Source organism: Rhineura floridana, chromosome 14 (genome assembly GCF_030035675.1).
Source record: "Rhineura floridana isolate rRhiFlo1 chromosome 14, rRhiFlo1.hap2, whole genome shotgun sequence".
NCBI classification, from domain to species: domain Eukaryota; kingdom Metazoa; phylum Chordata; class Lepidosauria; order Squamata; family Rhineuridae; genus Rhineura; species Rhineura floridana.
In genome coordinates, this window is record NC_084493.1 from 2,865,251 (window position 1) to 2,888,263 (window position 23,013).

The following is a 23,013-nucleotide window of genomic DNA, read 5'->3' on the forward strand; positions in this document are numbered from 1 at the left end:
TGCATGCAGAAGGTCCCAGGTTCAACCCCCAGCATCTCCAGGGAGGGCAGGGAGAGGCCTCTGCCTGGAACCGTGGAGAGGTGCTGCCAATCAGTGCAGACAACAGTGAGTTAGATGGAACAATTCTTCTGACTCAGTATGACGCAGATTTCTGTGTTCCTAATATCCCTGGCTCACAGACTGTGAAAGTCATTCTGCCCTACAAGAACTGCACCCTTCACTTCAGCTGCCTATAGATCGGCCTGGGGCAAACAGACCTCAATACCACGTCCCTTGTTTTAGAAAGTTCGCATGCCCCCAACCCACTGCTTGCAGGAGCAGTGTACAGTGGTGGCAATTCTCCCCATGTGTCATCTCATAAATGCAGGCTTACGGGGGGGGGGGAGGACTAGCATGCACACCATCTCATTTCAAAAATTGTATTAAAAAACAAAGGCTGCAACACCAGAGCCATCTTATTATAAATGCAATAAATCATCATCATCAACTTAATAAATAAGCCAGGGCCTAGACTGCATAAAACTTTGATCTTGCCAAAGCAGAGAAGCTAAAGGGCACCATCACCAGAGTCCCTTAGCGTGAAACACTACAAGAATTTAAAAATAATCTCGAAATCCAAATTTGGGGGTATAAATAGCTCCGGCAGGAAGCTGCTTTTGGTCTGTGTTGTGTTGATGTGTTTTGTTTTTAAAGCTGTTAACAGGTTTGGATGTCAGTTCTCCAAGCCCAACTCCAGGTCACAGGACAGAAGCTTCTGTCACCCTGTTGGGACTAAATAACACTGAACAGTGGTCATAATAAAGATCAGTATTTGGTTTTTCCACAGTTTTCTGATCTACACAGAACAGCCTTGTCAAGTTCATCTGCTGTAGGTCTGCTGTAGAAACTCACCCATATACTGTTGTTGTTATGTGCCTTCAGGTTGATTACAACTTATGGCGACCCTATGAATCAGTGACCCCCAAGAGCATCTGTCATAAACCACCCTGTTCAGATCTTGTAAGTTCAGGTCTGTGGCTTCCTTTATGGAATTGATCCATCTCTTGTTTGGCCTTCCTCTTTTTCTTCTCCCTTCTGTTTTTCCCAGCGTTATTGTCTTTTCTAGTCAATCATGTCTTCTCATTATGTGTCCAAAGTATGATAACCTCAGTTTCATCATTTTAGCTTCTAGTGACAGTTCTGGTTTAATTTGTTCTAACACCCAATTATTTATCTTTTTCACAGTCCATGGTATGCACAAAGCTCTCCTCCAACATCACATTTCACACGAGTTGATTCACCCCTATGCTGCTTTCTGTTTATTGCCTCATATTATTTGATGAAATAATGAAAGTAATTATTTATATGTTTCTCTAATACCATGAAATTGTGGGTTCACAGACTGCCAAGCATTATACTTTCAGAAGCACTGAAAACCAAACATGAGGGAAGGGGGCAGGCAGAGCCCTCATGCACTACTTGTGGCATTTGCAGAGATATTCAGTTAGTTGCTGGGCTGATTTGATTCCATCAATTCTTAATGTTCCTTCCTCAATAATAAAACTGTTGTTGTTCTACAGTTGCACATTTGTGGAAGGGAGAAAGGGAATGAGGTCTTGAGCTCTCTGAAAGGACTGCCCCTTTCCCCTCTCCCCCCTCCTCCTCCCAAGCTTCTAACACCAGCAGTAAAGTGGCCAACTGATCAGAAAAAAAGGAGAAGACCACTGGATGGCAAGTTCTGCAGAACTCAGGCAGTGAAATCTTTCACAGCATGGGGATAAGTAGGTCACCTGCTATTCCCTGCCTTTTTAATGCACAGGAGAAGGCGCCAGCAAAATATTTGGCAACCCCATCAGCAGTACCCTAAGCAAGTGAAGCTTTTTCCTGGCATGATCAGTTGGGAATCGCTTCGCCTGCTTAATTTCTTCCCGCCAAACTGCTGTTCATGGCACAGGAGCAGGGCCAGGGCGGGGAAGGTGGCAACCCCTCACCCCCACCCCCCACCCCGCTAAAAAGGCTGGCTTTGGAAAGGAGCCTCAGAGCCGTCCGGCGCGGCAAGAGTTAAGGCTTCTCTCCTCGGCCGGAGTCAGAGAGGCTGGGCCACGCCCCCGGGATGTATTAACATGTTCATGGTGGCAAAAGTTCAGGCTCCGAAAGCTCTGGTTGGCCTTTGACAGAAGGACGCCCCGCCCCCGCAGCGCGTCCATTGGCACGGCTGCGGAGCGGGCACCGCCTCCCAGAGATCACGAATTGTCCGTGAATGAAAGAAATCCCTTTGCTCCCATTGGCTGCTGGCCGCAATATTTATGCAACATTCCATTTCTCTCCCTCTTTACTGCTCTTTTGAATGAAGCGGATGCAAAGGCGCCTCCCCGGCTCGTCTTTTGCACGCGTGGGAGCCCCGCTGAGGTCAGTGGGGCTTACTCACCAGTAAGCGCGCAGAGCAGCAGCGATGCTTCCCGAGCGTCTAGGCACATTTGCGCGGCCGGAGTGGAGGAGTTTTATTGCTCCTAGGAAGAGGTGCCGAGGAACCCCATTGGACTCAGGGGGAGTTCCTCGCGAGTAAGCATGCACGCATAAGATCGGGCCGTTGTTTCTTGCTCTGCTTGGTTCTCTTTCTTCAGGCAGCGCTCCCAGAATTCCTGACAGACGAGCCCTGTCTTTTTTTTTTTTTAAAGTCTGATGATTCTTGCACCCCAAAAGGTTTTCTTTTAGGATGGGTAAGGGTTACCCAGTCTGTATTATTTATTTATTAGATATATATCCCGCCCTTTCTCCCAGTAGGAGCCCTGGGCGGCAAGGTTCTCTAAGAGAACCTAGCCCTTGTGTCTCTGGAGGAGTCACTGATCAGATCATGCCTCTGGACTGGGAGATGTGCCCTGAGCAGCAACTCATTCAGAGATGCAACAGGGATTGTATTTTGCCTTTTATGTAACATCTTGTACTATTGATTATAAGACTCTCTCAGAAACCTGAGAAATGGGCATTTACATTTATGGTTTACTTTACAAGACCTTGGCAGTCCGTCTCTCAAAAACTAACTTGTGGAAGTTGGAATAGCTTTCCTAATTTTTTAAGATAATATTATATTGATAACTTGACATATATCCTGGCATGCCTTTAAAGACTCATGGGCTGATGTCAGTTTGGATTATTTTTTTAAATCAAACTCTAGACACCAGTCACACACATACATGGTACATTTAATGCACATTTAAAGCATGTGGCTTCCCCCAAAGAATCCTGGGAATTGTACTTTACTCCTATACCATAACGTGATTATCCAAGCAATACTCAGAAGATATCCATATATCAGACCCAACAGGAATCTAAAATCTTACTGATGTAATCAAGGGTGCCGAACAACGTGGATGACCAGCTGCGATTATTGAAAATGCTGTTTCTCATTTCCCAAGCGGCAGAAGGTTCCAAGGACACCCTTTCATAGGATCAGCTTCCTGTGGAAACAGTAGTGAACACTTGCTTTTTAAAATAATATCTGAATTTATTTATAAATATAAACATGGAGCATGAGGGAGACCCTGAACAGATTCTGGTCCTCTTTGGAGCTTTTCTTCCCCAGCTCCTCCTTTGCAGTCAGCTGTAAAACTCAGACTCCTGTGCTGGCTAAGTTCAAACTGCTAAACTGTCGCTCTCCACTCCCACCCCAGCAGGTGCCTTGTGGTCAGTGCATGGTAGTCACCAATCGTCAATGCTTGTTTAAGCAAGTGCCCTTACAGAAGCCTTTTTAGCTATGAATCTAACAAAAGCCCATTATTTATTTTATTTCTTACATTTATACCTCACCTTTTTCATGAAACCCAAGGCGGCTTACATATGGTTCCCAGGTGGTCTCCCATCCAGGCACTGACCAGACCCGACCCTGCTTAGCTTCAGCAGGGTGCTGGCCTCTTGTGCCTTCAGACCATAGCCTAATCTCCCTTTGCACAGCTGTAACAATTTTTAGTTATAAATGGAAAATTCTTTGATACGTTTACAAAATATGCATGGTGGAACATAAGAAAGAACTGCTGGGTCAGGCCAGTGGTCCATCTAGTCCACCATCCTGTTCTCCCAGTGGCCAATCAGATGCCCCCATGGGAAGCCTGCAAGCAGGACCTGAGTGCAACAGCACTTTTCTATCCTGCATTTTCCAGCCACTGGATTAGACTGCCTCCGACCATAGAGGCAGAAGCATAGCCATCATGGCTGGTAACCATTGATAGGTATGCCCACAGGACAAGTGGCAAAAATGCAAGGCAGGGACTGGTAAACCTCCAAGCCTTGGAACCAACATCGCAGCCATACCCCCAATGTGAAGCTGCAGCCCAAAGTGGGATAATTTTACAAATGAGGAAGGGCTGAAGCTCAGTGTTAGAGCACCTGCTTTATATGCAGGCGGTCCCAAGTTCAATCCCCAGCAGCATCCCTAGATAGGACTGGGCATGTCCCCTGTCTGAGGAGCCACAGCTGCCAGTCAGTGCAGGAAATGATGAGCTAAAAGGACCAATGATTTGACTCTGTGTAAGGCAGGTTTCTATGTGAAGCCTGCTGGCCCCATCAGTGTATTTGAGCGGGGAAATCTGAACCAAGGGCCTTGTTTAAGTTAATGATCTGCTATTGTTTTGCCTAGTAAGCCATAATACTTCTTCAACACCGTATAATCACCCAGCATGCAAGAAGGCATTGAAGACAATGGAGCTTTATAGTAACCGAGAACCGCTATCGCTGGTACGTGATGTGCAAGCCACCCCTCCCTTCGACTACAAGCGTGCCATTCACTTCCCAACCTCCAAAATTCACCAAGACCACATTGTCTGAAGTCTTAACCTCAGGCAGGAATAACAGAGTCCTCCATTGTCTTTTGTCACAGCACTCACATAATTCATAATAATGTGCATCATTAAAGGATTTTCTTTTAGTAATTAGCAGCAGTGTGCTTATTTCGCCACCTCTTTATCCCTCTGATAATGATTTTTTTTTTAAGGGATGCTCTCCGGATGAGGGATGGCAAAGGCATTAGAAGCCAGGGACATCTGCCTGCTGAACCTCCCAACGGACCATTTTTGCATGGCACTGCTTGATAATGTGCAAGGATTGTAATGGCCACAAAACAGGATCATATCATGCCAGCAAAGGCATGCCTTTTCTTTCTTTCTTTTTTCCCCCTTCAGTTTCACAACAAGGTGGGTGCAGGTTGGTCACTGGCTGGTCTGGTTTTCTGGGCAATGCATTTGGAAGGACCCCCACTGGAACAAGAGACCGCAGTTGCTTAGATCAGGAATGGGGAACCTCAAGTCCAGTAGCCAAATGTGGTCCCCCATGCCTCTCTCCCCAGGCTGCACTGCCGCAGCAGCCACCCCTCGCACTGGCCCTACCTGGCATCCTCCTTGAGCATCTTTGCCTCGCTGGAATCGGTCCTTGAATCCCAGTAATACCCCTTGCTTGCTTGGACAGAGACAGAAAAGGTGTGTGTGTACAGAAATGAGCCTGCCATACAAAGGCAAAATTTACATTCATTGTTCTGCCCGCCTTTGCCTCTGGCCCTACCCACTGTGGCCCCCCAAAAGTTGCCAAAATGGGGATGCGGCCCTTAGACTGTAAAAGGTTCCCCAGTCCTGGCTTAGGCCAAGGAACCATGCAGAAGCACATAAACTTGAAAGATGACACATGACTGTTATTTACCAATCAGGAACCAAAGCTGTTTGAGTGCTTGATCTCTCAGCAGCTACATCGCCCACCCTTGAACAGTCCTGGGGAAGGCCACTGACAGATTCCTCGCTGTGTGCAGCTGTGAGAAACCCAGGCAATTGGTGCAAGTCACGGGGTGGTACATTTGTCCATGCATGCTTTGAAACCATGACAGATGTTGAGGGAACCAGCCCAACATGTGCAACTCATTGTAGGCCAAGCCAAGTCAAAATCAGGAACTGAAACAACACTTTTCCTCACATCTTGATGTCATCTCAAAAATTCATGTTGAAATTTGAAGATTCTTCTCTTGATGTTTGACTGTGAGGGATACTTTTTAAAATGAATCTTAAATCTTCTTGACACATTTTAAAATCAGTTATTTTTAGTGCTAACTTGCCAAGCTGAAATTCATTATTACACCCTTGTTTGTTTGGTTTTCCACTTCCCCTTTAAGGTTGCAATCCTGTGCAGACTCACTTGGGCCGAATCCCCACTGGACTCAGTGAGAGCTATTTCCCAGGAATCATCAAGGATAGGATTGGATTGCTCAGAGGCAGCCATAACTGGGGGGGAAAAGGAATCAAATTAGAATGCAAGTTCTCATCTTTGCAAGGAAAAGCAGATTACAAGAATGTTTCTCCTTCTCGCACACAAACACAAATTAATTTTGTCTCCTGGAGAAATGTCCCTCAGTCCACTGAATGCAAAAGCTTATTCATGCATTATGATGGAATTTGCTTAGAGGAGCTGGTCAGAGCCAGCTGTAGCAGGCATGCTTTAAAAAAAAAAAGGAAAAAATAATCTTCCTCCCTTGGAAAACACAAAGGCAGGCAGACAGGCCGGTGGCGGCTTCCCTCCTGCCGTCCTTCCCCTCTCCTATCAGCTGCCTTAGGCAATAAGTTCTGTTGTGGCAGCTCTTGCTGAAGAGATTGGCGTCTGGTACATTTCGGAGCAGACGCCAGTCACTCCGTAAATATGTTCTGCAGTGTTGCTGCTGCTGCTGCTGCAGCCTTAAAGGGCTTCTCGACAGGCATCTCCTGGAAGCAAGAGAGCACCTTGATAACGCAGGTGCTGGGAATGGAGTTGTGTTCAAGCAAAGCTGGTCGGCTGGGCAGCAGAAGCTGAAGACTGATTTTTTCCCTCCTGGGCTGCAAACGTTTTGTTTGACATTGGCAAGGTCACATAGGTGGGCCTCATAGTATTCTGAGAGGAACGCCAGTGAACCAGTAGCGGCAGTGGGGCAGTGGAATATCAGTGGGGCAGTGGAATCTGCTCCAGGTTTTAGTCTGAACTTTCAAGGAGCTATCCAAGGTGCAGATTCCACTGCTCCACTGACATGGAGCCACCACTGCTGTAAGCATATTTGGCTATGGTGCCACTCTGGTGATACCAGGGTGAAAGTCCCAATCCTAGGCATAGCTCCTCAGAAGCAGGTACTCCTAAGTTCCATGGGACTCGCCCCCAAGAAAACATGCATAGGAGTCCCACCTAAACGTTCGCCCATCCCTTCCGTAATATAACCCAGGTTTCTCTCATTTTCCAACCTTAAGTTCAATTCTCTACATTTCTACATCAGTTGGCATTTAAAATGAAAAAACCCTTCCTCTGTGTTTTAGTACAAATTTCTCTTAATATACACATTTTTGTATGCACCGTTGCCTAATAACATTTTTGCAAAGCAGCTGCCCCTAATATAATTCCTTTTTTGTTACTTTCACTAAGACATGCATTTTTATGCTTGCTTTGCTCTAGGATATGCATTTTTGTACACATGATTTGGCTGGAGAGCTGCAAAATCGGAGAAGCCCCTTCCAGTTGGCACTTTTTGGGGGGAAGTGCAATGGGAACAGCCAGTGCGGTGTAGTGGTTAGAGTGGTGGGCTACAGCCTGGGAGACCAGGGTTCGAATCCCCACACAGCCATGAAGTCCACTGGGTGACCTTGGGCCAGCCACTGCCTCTCAGCCTCAAGAGGGAGGCAATGGGAAACCACCTCTGAATACCGCTTACCATGAAAACCCTATTCATAGGGTCTCCATGAGTTGGGATCAACCTGAAGGCAGCCCATTTCCATTTTCAATAGGAATTAGGTAGGTTTGCCTTTAAATGCAAGGTGAACTGAACATCTCCCCCATTCCTAGGTGTGACTATGTTTGAATAAGATGAATCATAAGGAAATGAGGGCTTTCAGGAGGTCACTAGGGCCGGATTATGCCTGGTACTACAAACATGATTGTGCAGGGCAGAAACTATCAAGCATCACTGGCATAAACCCTCAAAGAAGCCAATACAAGTTAATGCCACCATGTTCATAAAGGCAACACGAAAACAGGCCCTCTCCTTTCCATTATACAGTGGGTGGGGAACCATTTCCAGCACAGGGGCCCATTGCCTCACTGGTAAACTTCCAGGGGCTATAACCCAGTGCCGGGAAGGGCCAGAGGCAACAGAAGCTTGAGGAATGGGTGTGATGCTTAACTTTTTTTGTGGCAGGCTACACTCCAGCAAAAGTCAGAGGTCCTTGCATGCACACCATCCACACGTCTCTCCCTCCAAGCAAGCAACATCACATTCAGACCCCAGGCCTGAGGCTTGCCACCCCTGCTTTATGCCTTAAAGCAAGGAACAGGGAAGCTCCGGCACCCCTCCAAGACCTCTCTGTTTGGCCCTTGGGACTCTGCATAGGCCATGCCCCCTAGAGCAGCTCCGCTCCAGTCCACACACCCCTTGGAGTGCTTTAGCCTGGCTGAAACGTGTCCTTAAACAGAAATGATGCTTCTTACTTCCTTGGGTGGAGATGTGCTTGTGTGTGTGTTAAAAACCTTTTGACTTTTGTATGGCTGGAATGTGGCCTCTTGCAAAAAGGTATGAGTCCATTCTCCCACCCACCATTGGCATGTGACCTCCGGAAATTTCTACGTCAGGGAATGTGGTCCTCAAACTGAAAAATGGTCCCCCACCCCTGCCATAAAGGAAAGGGAGTTTCTATCTTCTTTCGTGGTCTTCATAAAGTTGATGGCATTGTCTACAGTCAACATTCAGATTGTAAGCCCCAGAGGGCAGGAAGTAATCTCTCTTTTCCTTATATTGTTCTGTAGAGCACCAAATACATCAACGGTGCTATAGAAAGTTGAAAATGGAAATGGACTGCTTTCAAGTCGATCCTGATGAATAGGGTTTTCATGGTAATCAGTATTCAGAGGGGGTTTACCATTGGCTCCCACTGAGGCTAGTCCTCTCCAGCTGGCTAGGGCCTGCTCAGCTTGCCACAGCCCCTTCCTTATCCGCAACTGCCAGCTGGGGGGCATGAGAGGAGATTTGAACTCACAGACTCTGGACTCCCAACCAGGCTGTCCTCCTCACTGTGCTATACCAGCTGTGTAGAAAGTTGATGATGATGATTAATAATTATAATGCCAACAGAAACAGAGTAAATTTGTTTTATGAGAGGTCTGTCTAAGACAGCCTCTCCAGTATGATGATGATGATGATGATGATGATGATGATGCTCTTTTCCCAGAAGTGGGACTCAAGGCACCTGCAGAATACCAGGGCTAGTTCATTCACACAGACATACTTATAACTGGATAACTGCAGCATTGTGAGTCCCACCTGTGGACCAGGATGATCACCACAAGAGAAAATGACCTATCTGTTCACTCACTCCAGTGCTTTTTCTGTAGAGTCAGTTAACACGAGCCTTTGCCAATCTGGTGGCCTCCAGATTTTTTGGACATCTGGAAGGCACCAGGCTGGTGATGGCTGGGTTTACACATTCAGCAACTGTCACATAACCCAAGCGATAAGAAATCGCACAGTGTACGTATGTGTATACGAACCCTCTCCCAAAGTTCAAGGGAATGGTGACTTCATCCTGACCACTCCTTGACTGGTGAGCATGATGGGATATCTTGCATGTTTGAATGAACCAGCGTGGGTAATTTGCCCCAAATATTTTTCATGGAATCCACCCCACTGCCATTCAGCTATGAGTCAGCCAGTGCTATATAGGAGGCGGTATTATTTTGAAGCAGAGCATCGAACCATGTAGCCTGGTATTGTCCCCTCTGAGTGGCAGCACAGCCCTCCAGGGCCTTGACAAGAGAGAGGCCATTCGGAGCACGGAGGGCCTTTCAACTGCTCGGTGCCTGCAGTGGAGAGGAAAGGAAGTATGACAATGAGGCACAACTCAATGATGTGCGCCCAGAAAGAGCTGGGATGGCATCCCTCCCTATCCCACTTTACAGTTGCCAGGAACTGCACCTGACCCCTGCATGCAAAGCTGTTGCTCTGCCATAGACCTGAAGGCTCCTTCCTGCAAGTGTGAGATTAGGGAACAGGCCGTTGTCACTCAATGGCAGAGCACCTGCTTTGCAGGCAGAAGGTCCCAGTTTCAGTCCTTGGCATCTCTGGCTGGGACTGGGAAAGACCCCTGCCTGAAACTCTGGAGAGCTGCTGCCAGACAGTGCAGACAATACTGAGCTAGATGGATCAATGATGGGACACAGAATATGGCCAGAGTTCCCTGGGAAAGGGGAACTGATTGTTAAACTACTCTGAGAATTACAGCGCTATGAGGGCAGCAGCGGTCTCCTAACAACTCTCAGCACCCTTAACAAATTACAGTTCCTAGGATTCTTTGGGGAAAGGCATGACTGCTTAAAAGTGGTATAATACTGCTTTAAATGTAAGGTGCAGATGGCACTTTAGACAGCTTTCTAGAAAGCAATGGGAAAGTTGAGTGATGTATATCTACGCATGTGTGCAGGGCCGGCACCAGGCATGACTGGGCCCTTGAACACCAGCCTGCCCTGGGCCCATAGCACCACAGCCCAATACACACACCCATGCAGGTGGCATGCGACTAATAAGCCCACCTGTGTGCCCCACCTACTTCTTGTGTCATGTGAATGACGTACACATGCGGCACGCATACCCGCCATCAACCAAGATGGCGGCGGGGGCATCAGTTCCTTAGGGAAGCCTCTGCCGCCATCTTGGGTGATGACAGGCATGTGCACATAGCATGCACACTGATAAGAGAGGTAGGTGGGGTGTGCATGGGAGCTTATTGAAGCCAGTGCTATCTGTATTGGGGGGATCAGAGCTTGGAAAAGTTACTTTTTTGAACTACAACTCCCATCAGCCTAATCCAGTGGCCATGCTGGCTGGGGCAGATGGGAGTTGTAGTTCAAAAAAGTAATTTTTCCAAGCTCTGGGGGGGATGCCTGAGAGCTCCCTCTCTGTGATCCGCAGCAGGGTCAGGTTTGCAGGACCCGGTGCTGCCGTGGATCATGGAACAGAGTGCCACCCTCCCACCTTAAGGAAGAGCACTTCAGGAGCCCCTCTGAGCCACAGAGGCCCTCAATGAGGGCCCAACCTGGCTGCCCTCTGGCACTTGCCCTGCATGTGTGAACCAGTCCAGGAGCGGACATCAAGCAAACGATCAGGTGTGACATTTGGCCATCCACCTCCATCTTTACTCTCCCCTTCTATTAACCAAAGGCTAGTCTTTTACAAAGAGTCAAGGTTTCATTGTCTGCCTGTTTGACTGTGTCTCTGCATGTCAGCGCCTGTCCTTTATTTAGTCAACTGAGCTTGTCCGAGGGATGGAGACAGACTGGGTTAGTCACTCTGACCACGGGTCGCCAGTCACTGAGAACCGCCTGAGGTCACTTCCAAAATATACCACTCACAATGAGAGAGAATCGAGGCCCAGGGGACGTGCAGGAAATGGAGCGGAGATGGGCAATACAGATAGTGCCCTCCACAAACAAACCCAGAAAGAGTGTCCTCTGGGTTTTGTTGGGCAAGAGTTTCTTCCTCACCAAAGCCGCTCCGTCTATTTTAGGTTTGTTTGCAAACCAAAAAAGGTCATTCAAAGCACTACTTGGTTCTTGACCAGCTCTGTCCAAGGAAATTAAACCCGTCGGCTGACTTTTGTGAGTGGAATTCCTTTAAGCTGCTCCTCGTTGCAGAAGGAAACCATTTGCTGTTTCTTTTTTCTTTGCCCACTTGGCACTCCAGTCGAACGAGAGTTGCTGCCCCAGTATGCCAGGAAACTGAAGACAGCTGATCGTTTGCACCAGGCAAAACGTTGCAACATCTCCAGACTTCTGTTAGCTTCTCCTTGCAACAGGCTAAGAACTGTGAAATTCTGTTATCACCAATCACAAAGCCCAGGCTTGGGTAACCCAAGTTGGGTTAGGCCGGAGATGGAGAACCTCAGGTCCTTCAGGCCTTTCTGTCTGGTCCTCAGGACTCTCCTGAGACCACACCCCTCCCTGGCCTTGCTCCACAACACCCTCCTCAAGTGCTTTTGTTTGGCTGCAACGTGTCCTCAAACTATGGTCATGCTTCTTGCTTGGCTGGATGGAAGTCAGAGAATTGCATATGCGTGTGTAGAAATCTTTTGACTTTTGCACGGCTAGAGTAATCTCTTGTACAAAGTCATCTCTGTTGCTCTGCTCACTTTTGCCTCTGGTCTTGTTGATCACCAGCATGCGGCCCCCTGGGAGGTTGCCCACAAGGGAATGTGGCCCTCAAGCTGAAAAAGTTTCCCTACCCCTGGACTAGCCCTTGGGCGATCCTGCTGATCATACCAGGTGGTCTAGCTTGCAAAGGGAAGTCTCAGGCCGCACTTTCAAAGATGGCCATTCAGATGCAGTTGCCTAACACTGAGATAGAGCCAAGAGCTCTGTGCTGTGAGCTGCATGGAAACGGGAGCGACATATGTCTGAGCCCTGCAGAAGCAGCAGGGATATGTTATGTGTGGCTGCTAGGTTGTTGCCTCTGATTATGGCTGGAATGAGCAAACTGATGGAGAGAGGATGAAAAAGCGGAGGACTTGTGCCAGTGGAACTCATGATTGCCCTCCATTTTAAAAGTCACTGAGCTGCAGTGAAAGACACACTCCAGTGAGATCCGTGCTGCTGGAAGGGAGGGCGGTGTATGGGGGTTACATTCCAGGGTTTTACTGTGTGCAGAGAAGTGGCTGAGTAGATCAGAATTAGGAGTCCCTCCACCCTGCTGCTCGTTAATATCTGATGGAAAGATCCCTCTAGCATAACCTCTGCTGCTGCAGCCACCACCTGAAAAGCATCTCTCCCTGTGAGCCGTTTTCTGAAGCTTTCCTTTGGTGGCCCCGGTGAGGAGGAGGAGGAAGCCATAAGCACAGGACAAAACTGGCTATTGAGTTCAGTTTCAGAGAGCATGTGAAGAAGCAGGACGTGCTGGTGCTCTTTTTTGCTCAGGGTAGATGGAGGGGAAGAAACATGTCTAGAGACCTTCAGCTGGGAAGGGTGGCCTGGCGGATTAAGGGGGTTAGTTCCAGTATGGAGGAGAGGTGGAGGACTTCAGTATATTTGCTAAGGAATGGGTGCAACTGTCTGCTTAAACTGATTGTGATTCTCCTTTACATGCGTCCTTCATTAAACTTTACAGCTCTTATAGTGGTGAAAACCATACTACTAGCAGAAACCAGTAATGATTTGAAACTAATTCTGTTGGAAGTTAAAGAGGAAAGCACAAAAGCAAGACAACAGCTGAACGTCAAGAAGACTAAAGGAAAGAGAACAGAAGAGTTATGTAACTTTAAAGTTGACAATGAGGACATTAAACTTGTCAAGGATTATCAATATCTCAGCCAAGTCCTTAACCAAAATGGAGACAGTAGTCAAGAAATCAGAAGAAGGCTAGGACTGGGGAGGGCAGCTGTGAGAGAACTAGAAAAGGTCCTCAAATGCAAAGATGTATCACTGAACACAAAAGTCAGGATCATTCAGACCATGGTATTCCCAATCTCTATGTATGGATGTGAAAGTTGTATTAAAGTGAAGTCCTACTCAGAGTATACCCATTGAAATTAATGAACCTAAGTTAGTCATGCCTATTAACTTCAATGGGTCTACTCTGAGTAGGACTAGCATTGAATACCACCCAGTCCCCTACATCCTGCAGCTGCGAATTTCATAAGCTAACCATGCATTGTGTAAAGACGTTTGTCTATCCAGAGCACACAGAGGCCTATTTATAATTCTCTTTGTGTCAAAACAGCCTCTACAAATATTCTGAGTCTGGTAGAGCTGCCACATTCATTAAAAAAAAACATTTTATCTTTCATCACAATAATTAATTTATCTGCACAATTGTTGGCATGTAGATGGTCTATTGAAACAGCAACGATAACAAATAAAAGAAAAGGGGTTTTTTTTGCAAAAGAAATAAAAAAGGAAGAGCAAGTCGTAGAATAAGCACAACGTAGTGGGGAGTGAGAGAGTCGGAGGGGGATTCCTTCATAACTGTGGATGCCAATACTTTTGCTGCTGGATTTATCCATTTGAAACAATTATACCTGTATTGTTATTGTTGGTGGTGCTAGCATCCCAATAAGAAAAGGATAAGGACCAGCAGCACAGTGGCAAATTGAGCAGGGCAGGGTCCCTTTGTGTTAGTCATAGCTGTGCCCTCTCCCCACTGGTGACTCTGCTGTCACTAGGGAAGGGATCCATTTTTCACTCTGAAAACATACCAATATCAATATTTTTAAAAGATGTTTTGAAGGAAATATCGATATTTTAAAAGAAAATATTAATACATTATCATTCTTACAATTGATGTTTTAGAAGTGGATTGTTTTCTTAAAAGCCTGTTTTTTAAATAGTAGCGGAAATTCGCTACATTAAAATCCGATCCTCAACTACGAAGAATAAGTGAATTAATGGAAAATTCAGTACCAAATCCGAATTGGGCAGAATTCTAGCACATCTGTAGCTGCCACCTACCCATCACAACATTGTATATTGATCCTTGCCCACAGTGCCCTTGCAGAGGAAGTACCAATCAACAAGCAGCGGTGGCAAAAATGCCAAGATGATATCATGGAACTTGCCCTACTATACCCTCTCCCACATACAATGCATATACAAGCTGGAAAGGGAAGCGCCCAGCATGTCTATTCTGTCAAGAGGTCTGGAAGACAGAATGCATTCTGAGTTCCCATCCTGGAGCTTGTTGATAGCAGCACCCTGACAGGCAAAGTTAGGTAGTTTTGCACCTGTTTACAAAACACATGGTTGCTTGTTCACCTTCTGCACATGGAATGAGGGCGCCATCTTGTCCTTTGCCTTAAGGAGCAAAAAGTGTCGGACCAGCCCTGAATACGGTTATGCTCCCATTGTATATCCAGTTTCACCTGTTTAACAGGGACCCTGGAACTAGTCTGTGTAAGAGCAAACAATCTTAATTGTCACACAATTATCACACCTGCACAAAATAACAGTTCCCACAGTTGCAGCTTGGGAACGGAGAGCGGCATCACCATAACACCTCTTTCAAGAGAAAGAGTCTGCAGGAGAGTCCTTGGCAGTCTGGAAACACCAACAGCCTTCCTAGTGAGGAAAGGGATTAAAATGCCTACTGCTGCTCTGGGTGCTCATTTGCTCCTGTTTTTGTGTCGAGGTCTTGCTCAAGAGAAGAAGCTTAAGGGATCCTGGAAAGATAAGCGTGGGCCGTTTGCAAGTGGGGCAGATTTGTGAAAGGGGGGTGAGTGGGGAAGAGCAGGGCAAGGGTTGGATGCCTTGAAGTAAGAAACCATATATTATATTCCGCTATTCTCTCCTTGGCTCCACTGGACGTCTGTGAGAAACCACAGCCAGGAACCACCAAAGGTCACCCCTTTGGAGACGAAGAGCTGCTATGTGAAAAGAGTACAACTTTGGGTGCCTTATCTGGGGCTGGCTGGTTTGATGAAGAGGGTTGGCGTCTGTCTGGTTAAGCTCGATGGCTCCCATTTAACCCCAGCGAAGGCTGCATCAGCGGAATGCGGGGAAGATAGCCTGGTTTGCTATCTAATCGCAGGCCTTTCTAACATGGGCCTCTGGACCGTCCTTTTTATGAGGAGGGCTCCCAGCCTCCCTGAATTTTCACAGAGGGGAAAAAACTGACACACACCCTGTCGACAACAATCCTTCCAAGACTTCCAGAGCCAGTGCTGAAAATCAAGACGGGCAGGAGGGCATTTTATCGACCAAACTGGCAGACTTCTGTTCTCCAGCTTCCAGGCATTGGGCCGGCTAGCCTGGACTCCCTTCTGGAGCCCCTGCAAGCGAGACATCAAGGAGACCTTTTTGAGATAACAGCCTTCCCCTTGGCTCTCTTTTCAAAAGTTCCTCACATGGCAAGCTCCTAGCTTGGGAGATTCATTTCCCAGTTGGCTCTGCTGGTGTTATTCCTCCCCCCCTCCCAAAGAAAGAAGGAGGGCCTGCCCCAGTAAAGACTGCAGGCTTCAAGGAGCTGTGGGGTTTTGTAAATGAGCAGGCGGGAATTCAAAACTTGGAACAAGGAAATGCTAGGCTCACCAGGACTTTCATACTTGTTCTAAAGAAGGGACTTGCATGCCTGGTGCCCCCCAGCTCCCATAATCCCTGACCAATGTCCATGCTTGCTGGGCCTGATGGGGGTTGGAGCCCAAAAACATCCAGAGGGCACCACATTGGCCATCCCTGTTGCAAGGCTACCCACTGCCTGATCTGAGGCTTGAACTGGTTTTTGCATTTTCTTCCCTCTGCAAACTCCAGCTGTACCCTCTGTGGTAACAGAGGAAGCTGCCTTGAAATGGAACTGGCCTGCCTTCAAGTCGCTCCCAACTTATGGCGACCCTATGAATAGGGTTTTCATGATAAGTGGTATTCAGAGGGGGTTTACCACTGCCTCCTTCTGAGGCTGAGAGGCAGTGACTGGCCCAAGGTCACCCAGGGAGTTTCATGGCTGTGTGGGGAGTCGAACCCTGGTCTCCCAGGTCGTAGTCCGACACGTTAACCACTACGCCACACTGGCTCTCAGAAGCTGCCTTACATTGAGTCAAATCCTTGGTCCATCAAGTACAGTATTGTTTACATCTGGGTAGCCCTCATGATGACCTCCAGTTGCTGCTGGAATAACTCCCATCATCCCTGTTGGCCATGCTGGTTGGGGCTGATGGGAATTGGAGTCCAGCAACATCTGGGAGGCAACTCATTGGCTATCCCTGCTCTACACTGATGTAGTGGCTCTCAGAGGCAAGGCTCTCTCCTGCTGATCCTGCCTGGGGATGTTGGGGACTCAAACTGGGACCCTCTGCATGCAAAGTAGATACTCTGCCACTGAACTATAGCCCTTCCCCCATTTCTCCTCTTCGATGGACAAAGGGTACTATCCTGCTTCCTGTGCACGGACAACAAGGCCATCTTAGGCTGCTTTAATTGTGCTTGAGTCTCAGCGAATTCTGGAAAGGTGACTGAGAATTCTGGGAACTGCAAGCCTGTCCAGACACAGAGACATTGGTGTGTTTCAATCTTTTTCATCTGTTGTTGTTTAATTGTTTTAAAAATGTTTTTCATTACTTGTTTTTAATGGTTTTGTCGATAATTTTAATGTTTTTTTGTAAACATTAGCTTAGAGGCTTTTTACATTCAAGCCGTATATAAATTTTGTTAAATAAAATAAAATAAATAATGCAGATATGACAGAATCAGCCTTAAATTAAAACTAAATTAAAATTCTCCCCCACCCTGCTCTTGACAACAGCAAGGAGCGCTGAACGTTTCCCTCCCGCAGGCAGCCAGGAACATTGCCATGTTGTCGCCTGTTGGAAGCGGTTCTCGAGCCAAAGCATCCAAGTTATGTTTTCAGACAGAGTTTGGAAGTTCACGTCATCCCCAATGGTGGGAAAGTCCCTTGAAGCACAGGCAAAGGCAGTGACTTGGCTCAGGAGCTCCACTGATAATTTGCCTGATGAAGTTTCAGCCGATTTGCATGGGGAGAGAGTAAGGGCATTACGTTACATGAATGGCATCATCTGGACAAATTGGGAGAACAAGGTGTTCAGCAATGGTGCCAATCGGTTTAAGATTTATGTATTTAAAGTACCCAGACATCAGCACAGTAAGAAAAGAACCAACACAGACATGCTTCACATTGGTGAAAAACATTTCTATCGACTACAAGAAACCATTGGCATAGCACAGCCTGAATTCACCCCATAAATATAAGCCAGTTCTGAGGACCTGATTACTGTTTTTACAGGAGAGCTATCTCCTTTTTTGAAGATTATCTAACTAATGTGCTTCCGCCCTCCCTCCCTACAAGATATTCTATTCCTTCACTGAGGTTTCTTAAAGGCTGCCACACCCTGACAATTGCAAAAAGCATGCTAAGCTTTGCAAGAGCTGAGCTGCTAGAATAACCTAGAGGAACATTTGTGAACAGAGTAGAGCAGGCATGAGCAGACTTCATCCTTGTGGGATCACTTTGGTTTTTTGCCAGAACCCCAAAATTCATCAAGCAAAAAAGACACATACTTAGAATTAAAGAATTCCGAGTCCAGGAATTTCTTTTGAGCTAACAGTCCTTTCAAACAAAATTCCCACTTCTGGTTACTCACTGTCACCTCCCTAGCTTTCTTCATTCCCTAGTATAATGTGTGGGGGTGTCTTTTAAAAAAATCTTTTTATTTGATTTTCTGTAAACAGGTGTATATACATATTTGTAACAATATTTGTAACAAAATTACAAACAATATTTGTAACAAAAAAAGTACAATACAAATATTAAAATAAGAAAAAGAACAAGCAGCAACTACCCTGTCAGAGAAACAATGTGCTGCTGTTGCTATAATTTTCCCCCATTTTTATTCTCTTGTAGATTTTTGCAGGAGGTACAGCATCCACGTTTCATCACCGTCACCCATTTTGTTTAAAAACTGGGAGTCAGAAATCCTTGCTGATCTATTACAAACCCTCCAGAGATCTGCTGGGAGTTCCCGATACATTTTCTACTGGCCCCTGTTGTGCTCTTCCATCTTATATCCCTGTCATTTGACATGCTGTAAGGCAGTGGTTGGCAGAAACCTTTCCAGCCCCAGGAGCTCCATTCTGTCGTAGGGAGCCTTTCAAGCAGTCGCGGCTGGCGGCTCCAATGTCAGTGGGCCAGTTGCGTCACTCTGGGGTTTAGTCTGAACCTTCAAGGACCTGTACTTTGGACAGCTCCTTGAAGGTTCAGACTAAAACCCGGAGAGGACTCCACTGCCCCACTGACATGGAGCCAGCGCCGCCACTAGGGGGGGATTGACCTGGGCACAGTCCCACTGCTGATTAGAGAGAACTGGTGGACTGCATTTACGCACCCCTCCAAGCCTGAGGTCCCCTACCCCAATCTAGCCTGATGAAGAATACTGGAGAACTTGAAAGCTTGCACAATGTTTTGTGATGATTTAGTTGGCTGCAAAAAGGTATTGGCCCAATATGGTTGCTGGAATGTGTGTTATGGGCCAACAGGGCTCTACTGTTACATCTTCTCTAATTGCCCACTGCAACTCTCTCCTAATCTCAGCTGTGCAAGTGACTTCTCTGCTCAATGCGTAGGTTTTGGCAGGTTCGATGTGACTCAAGGTTCCTCCTTCTTGAATTGTTCTCCTTGTCTCCAATGAAAACACTGGTTTTCCCCCCCTAATGCATGGGAGTCCAGCCGTGCATTCCAAGGGCAACAAATTAGAGCATTTGCAAAAGCTGGAAAGATGCTTTAAATGCTGGAGCAAGCATAACTTGAAAAAGCCTCACAGGAAACATAGGCTTGATTGGAAAGGGTTTTTTCAATTGCTATTGTTGTTGTTGTTATTTTCTTGGAGGCAACTTCAGTTGGGAAAGCAGTCAATAAACCTCCAGCTGGCTGCAGCATTTAGGGCAATCCAAATCTCACTTTGTGTAGCAAAGAGGCAGTAGGTGACAAAACAGAAGTGTGTGGGCACAATCCGTCAGGGCAGTCTTCACCAACCTTGGTGCCATCCAGATGTTTTGGATGATAACTTCCATCAGCCCCAGCTAGCACACTGGCAGTAGCTGTAGTCAAAAACATCTGGAAGGCACCAGGTTGGGGAAGCCTGCACTAGGAAGTTCTCAAGACAAGCCCCATTGAAAGGAAGCCACACAAGAGCATGATCTTACTAATGTCTCTGAGATTTGCACAGGGAGAACTGTTTTAAAATTGACACCAGTTCTACACCAGGGACACATCAGGAAAAACGTCCTAACTGTTAAAGCAGTTCCGTTGTCCACATTTCCACAGCAGGTTGCTTTTTTTAAAAAAAAAGTCCTTATGAAAATTCCTCAGCATTTTAGTGTGATTTTCTCCTTATTTACACATTTTTGTATATGACCTCCTATAATATAATATGTTTTGTATGTTCACTAATATATGCATTTTTATGCACACTTCACCCTGGTATATGCATTTTTGTGTACATTACTTGCATTGCAAAATTCACAGAAGTGCAAATTTTAAATATGTTTTGGTTCAAGTACTGGTTCTGGGAAGTTCCAGTTAAGTAAATTTGCCTCTAAACACGAACTGAACCAAATTTTGCCCCCATCCTTACTTACAGATGTTATGGCCTACATCTCCCATTATCCCTAACCATTGAAAATGCTGAGCATGGCTGATGGGAGTTGTAGTCTGCAACATTGGGAGGTCACTACGTTGCCTGCCCCTGCTCTAAAACCAGATTCAATGGTCATAATATCCCCCTGGCTTGTCTCTAAATCTAGGAACAGGGCTTCTTCGTTGTACCTTTTCTGCAACCCAAAAGTGTGGCCCAGAATAAATCTGAACAATTTCTTTGCCATGAAGATGTCTCCATTCCTCCAGAGCCCTCCCAACGACCCCCCCACCCAGCGCACGCCGTCTTCCCTTTTGCTTTCCAAGTGTATTTTCTCGGTACAGCTGCCAAAAGGTTCAGCTCAGCATGCCACTAAAAATGCAGACTTCTGAATTCCAAACTTTCACTTGAAGAATAATTTATGTTTGGGTGGGGGAAAGTACATTTTCCCATGCCAATGGAGACAAAAAGAATATCTTTACAAAAATATATGGGGAGCATAACATAGTCTGCAAGTTCTGTGCCTGTTTATATTTTCATAGAACAGGAATCTTAGCCCTTGATAGTTCAACAATGTGAAGAAGACAGCCTGGGGGTGTTTTCTGGGACTCAAATGAGCTCATTCGGTACATCAGACTTCCAATCTTGCACTGGTTCCACCATCCATCTGCCCAGCAAATGAGAATGTTACATATTTATTTATTTATATAATTTATATGCCGCTTATCACTCTAGCGTCTAAGTAGTGTACAGTTTAAGTAGATACAGTAAAGATAAAATCAGATTCAACTAACCGTAAAATCATAAGGACTTACTTAAAATGCCTACTGAAATGGTCTTCACCAAACACCAGTGGTTCAACAGAGAGGGGGCCAGTCTGATCTCAGCTGGAAGGGAGTTCCACAGAGCTGGGCCCATAGTATTAACTACAGAGGACCTGGTGGATACAAACGGTGTGTCTGAGACACAGGGAACCGCTAACAGTGACTGCCTCAAAGACCACCATGACTGGGCCAGGATGGAAGGAATCAGAAGTCCTTAAGGAATCCTGGATCCAAGTTGTTAAGGGCCTTGTAAATTTATGCAAGAACCTAGAACTTGGCCTGGTAGCATACAAACTCCCCATGCATTTTGGTATCTTTCCAGAAGCACTGTAAATGAGGAACACCTGTAGACTTTCAAGTGAATGCAAAATGCTCATGCATTTTTTTAAAAAAAATGAAAAATAGATCTACCACAATGAGAACATACCTAGTTATTAAAACTGTAAAGAAACAAACACAACAACACTGCATGCTTCATCCTCAAAGCTCAGGCTTAACTCCCAGTCATTCTAAGAGGAACTGTGTGGGAGAAGGTCCCGGCAGATCTCACCCAGAGAAGGCCTGGATGGTATTTAATTGGTATTAAGAAAACAGGTGCAAGGATGGCACACCAAGCATAAATGGGGAAAAGACGGCTGATGAGGAATACAACTGGAAACAACTGGGATGGCTAAAGGGGGAAAAACACAAAGGTGTGGAGGGGCTGGAATCAGAAGTCAGAATCTTAAACAGGAAAAGCTTGGCGTCAGGACTGCCTGGCGATAACAGAGCTCTCCACTGAACACACAAACAAGCAGGGCTTCGACAGAGGCGGCCTGACAAATGCCACTCTTTGACTGATGTAACCGCTGGGAAGAACAGGGCTGTGGGTCTGAAAGCGACGAAGTGATGCAGGCTGCACAGGTCCAGGGCAGGAGCATCGTGGCAAGTTGAAAAGCACAGGGTCCCTTCATTTTAGTCACAGCCATGCCCCCTCCCTCCTTTTGCTACTGGATTGAGAATGAGATCCTTGTTAATGCCTTCTCCCACAACAACAGACGTCCCTAGGAGCCAGTCAGCATGTAAGGGGGAGCGTTAGTTACTGAGAAGAGTCTTCCCAGTGGCGGATTTACCTCCTTTCACTCAGATGGGCTCCAATCATCAGGAAAGGACAAGGAAGCATGTTAGAAGACTCCTCTCAGTGGCTACACACTTCCCTTTCATGCTTATTGGCCCGTAGGATGCTGGAGACAAAGGGACCCTCCTGGGACCCTAATTCCAAAAACATAAGGGGTGTAAGCCTTCCTGAGACCCTGAACAACTACACCCCTGGTCCAGGGAGGCCAACTGAAGCGATGCTGTGTGTGTGAAAACAGATCACTGAACTCCTGTTGTTGGCAATACATTCTGGGTCACAATGTTCCCCCGAGCCAAGGGTCAGTACACTGTCCAAAGTGTTGGTGATGGGGCAGAGTCTTTCTGAGGCCAGCAGGTTAGCTTCGGGGGCACAGAGCAGGCTGTCTGCTGCCACTCCCCCACAAACACCTGCCACTCAAAGCAGCTGCCTCAATCTGCCTAATCTTAGAGCCGGCCCTCCCCACAGGACACTTGTCCATAGGTCCAGCAGCTCCTGCCTGGAGGTGGGGGGAGAAAACAGAAGAAAATCATGTACTTTGAACAAACTAGTGGATTGCAGGCAAATGTGTTGATTAGGCACAGAATGTGAATCTCGCAGTCTATCATTCTCTTTAATTTTAGGCACAGAGTACAATATTAAGAAAGTATGATTAGACCCATCTCACACCATGGAGTCACAAATCTCACCTGGAGTTTCTAACTAGCTGAGAACTATAGACAAGCAGCAACAGACATTTACTTAGAAGAAATTTGCTTTGGTTCTCTCATTTGCATGCAAACGTACCTCATTTGCACTTCCTGAAACCATATGGGAACCGAAATGCAGCTATTTACCTTTGACATTCGATATTCTCCAAATTCTGTGATGCAGTTTTCCAACAAAAAGAATGTGTACAAAAATGCACACCATAGGGGAAAGCGCGCAAAAAATGCGATTTTATTTTATTTTATTCTCTTACATCCTGCCGTTCAAGAGTACCCAGGGTGGCTAA